This window comes from Globicephala melas, chromosome 7 (genome assembly GCF_963455315.2).
Source record: "Globicephala melas chromosome 7, mGloMel1.2, whole genome shotgun sequence".
NCBI lineage: Eukaryota > Metazoa > Chordata > Mammalia > Artiodactyla > Delphinidae > Globicephala > Globicephala melas.
Window position 1 is genome coordinate 31,318,302 of NC_083320.1, and position 3,305 is coordinate 31,321,606.

Consider the following 3,305-nt stretch of genomic DNA (forward strand, 5'->3'; position numbering starts at 1 on the left):
GGAGCACAGAGATGATATTTTCTGAGTATATTCTTATTGGTTGATGCCAACTACTTTGTTCTGATTGGTGGATGCCTTGTTCTAGTTGACTGATTTCTATCAATTGTTAAATTTTTTGATCGGCTCCTGAAACAATGGTTAATATTGTTAAATGCTGTCAATTGTTAAATATTTTCACTATTACCTCCACCTGAAGCCATACTCTAATGTCATATTGCCAACAAAATCCAAATCATCAAAGAGTTTTTTGTTTGTTTGTTTTGTTTTGTTTTTTGCGGTACGCGGGCCTCTCACTGTTGTGGCCTCTCCCGTTGCGGAGCACAGGCTCCAGACACGCAGGCTCAGCGGCCATGGCTCACGGGCCCAGCCGCTCCGCGGCATGTGGGATCTTCCCGGACCGGGGCACCAACCCGTGTCCCCTGCATCGGCAGGCGGACTCTCAACCACTGCGCCACCAGGGAAGCCCCACAGTCTTTTTTGAAATCAGAGAAATACAAATGAAAAGTCATTCAATGGGTTTCTCAAATTAGTAAGTGTGAGAAAGCTCAATTTTATAAAAGATCTGAGAAAACAGACATGCTTTCAATGGATGTTGGCACAATAGATTGACTGCAGCTTTCTGGAGGACAATTTGGTAGTAGCTTATAGGAGCTTCCGACCCAAAATTTATTTCCTTTTCATGCAGGAATTCCAGTTTTGGAAAAAACCTAAAACGTAACCTAACAGAGACCAAAATAAGTGTTCTCTTACACAGATACATTGCTGTATATCATAGTAAAACTTTGACAATAGCTCAGATGTACTACAGAAGGGAAACAGCTAAATAAGTTGTGGTATGTTAAGAACATGGAACAATCAAACAGGTATTAAATGTAAATGTGTGAGTTTATCTACATATAGAAATATGAGTGGAAAAAAGAATTGGAAAATAATCCAGACCCAAGATCTAATACACCGATTGAACTATGAAGAAACCTTTAAGTGTAATTTGCTCAAAGCCTGGAAAGAAGTAATGGATGTAGGAGTTAAAACTGTACTAGCGTGTGTTTGCTTTGTATTAATCTTATGTTATTTAAATTCTCCTTGGCTTGCTCTTCTGTGTATGTCAAAACAAATGTAGGAAATAGAGGAACACATTTCAGAAATGGGTCAATCTTATATCGAAGTGGAATTAGTCCATGCATCTCTTGATGTGATCCCGAATGGAGCTGCCTGGGAACACTCTCTGATAGAAAATATTAGGAGAAGGCACGTGGGGAATGAAAAAAAAAGAAAAGAAGCAAATGCATGTAAGGTCAGGCTAAATAGTCTGAGCATTCATCATCCTTGGCTGAAACATACATCTGAGAACAACCCTACCCATAACTAGTCACAAAAGCTCTGCCAAAATACAAAAGTGAAACATCGGCATATGCTGGGAATTTTGCTGTTCTTATGGTTTGCAGAGAGACATTTTCTTTCATTTATTTCCTTCTTTCACACTGCTGAGAACCCAGCCCTCTCTTTGCCACGACTTCAGACTTTTTCTGGGCAAATGTTCGAGTTCTTTTTCACCCTGTATAGTGACCTTCAGCATCCAGGCTGAAGGTGTCTGTCTGATATTTCAAAAATATACGTGATTCACCAGAGCCTCTATTTCCCCCCCCCCCACCATTTACCATTTACTGGATGTTCTACATATAGACAGATTTGCCTCAATTTGTGTCATTATGAATATTAAAAATAGACTTTCAAACGAAAACACATATACTTCTCTGCTGTACATTTCTCCAAGAAGCACAAAACTGCATAATTTCTCAAATGCAGCCCCGTTTTCGTCTTGCCAGTAATTTGGCAGTTCTCAAAAGGTTACTGCTCTGAATTTGTTTTCTTTGTAAACTTGCAGTCCATTTGTTCTGCCTTAATGCTGAAAATCTATGTAAGATCTTGACCTCCATATGCCATATACCAGTAGATTTACCCTTTTCTTTAAAGTTTTTTCTACACTAAAATGGGAACAAAGAAAGCATTTCATGACTTGTTAAAATGTCATATGGATTAAACGTTTAAGGTTAAAATCAAGGGGGTCTCAAATCTTAGGTAGTGCTTAACAACCTTCTGTACCTCCAAGGGCTGGTGTTTTGAGACCACAAGTATCTTTCTAAATTTCTAGGACACATACAAAAAATTCCTATCCTTGAAAGGAAAGGTGCAGTTAATCTATCAGTCCTACTAGCTACCTTTCACTGAAGGTAATTTTACCTCTATTTTACTGACCATATAAAAGGGATGACTATAGGGTTATAAAGCAAAATCCAAAAAGTGAAAGCCAGCCCAACGTACAAAATAGGGGGGAGATGAGTATTTAAGTGAAAGGCAAACTTTCTGTGTCATCTGGCCATGTCCTATGCATTTATGGGACACTGAGCTTTCCCAAGCATCCAACGTGATGCCAGGTTCTGTGGGGACAACGGAATTGTTAAGGTGAGTTTCCTAACCTCAAGTTATCTTTTTAATTGGGAGAGACAGAATTAACACTCCTGAAATAATTAGAAAACAATAAATGCTTAGTCCTGTGACTCACTAGGTATTTAGAGACAAGAGAGAGCTGCTGGACTGGAGAAGCAGGTATGTTTTATCGAAGAATTAGAGAGTGAGGTGGACATTGAAGAACAAGTTGGAAAAAGATGAGCAAAGAAGGAACGAGAGGTAGATGGGCTGGAGCGCGCAGTAGTGGTGTATCAGGCAGAGGAACGGTATGGGCAGAAACGCCAGGGAAGGATGGTTCAGGTGAATATGGGGTAGGAAACGTGGTTAGGTAAGGAGGACTGAGGATGATGACAACGGAGATCTGCACTCCATGTGGTAGGCACTGGGGAGTGCCGCTGGGGCGTAGCTAAGAGGAAAGGGTGCTCTAGCAAGAGTATTCTAGTCCTGGCTGGGGGATGGGTGAGTGCAGAGATGAAGGCTAGAGAGCTCCCCTTATTCATGCAGGTTTGAGTTCAATGCATATTTCTTTTCTTGGAGAGAGAACGAAGGGCAAGTTTGAGGAAAGCTTCAAAGAAGGTACTTGATGGGAGTTCTTCATAGTGGTTCCATAGAGTTGGGGGGGGTGTGGTAAATGGGGAATTTTGCATTTGATGTTATACTCTTTATATACTTCAGGACAATTTTAAATATGTGTGTGTGTGTATTGCAAAGGTCGTATGTTACTTTTTTAGAAAATTTTAAAATTTAGTTCTAAGATTTATGGAGGACTTTAAAAATGACGTTACCACTGACAAGTGGGGTAAGCTTGGAAGGCAGCTGGCCTCATTTTTGGTAGG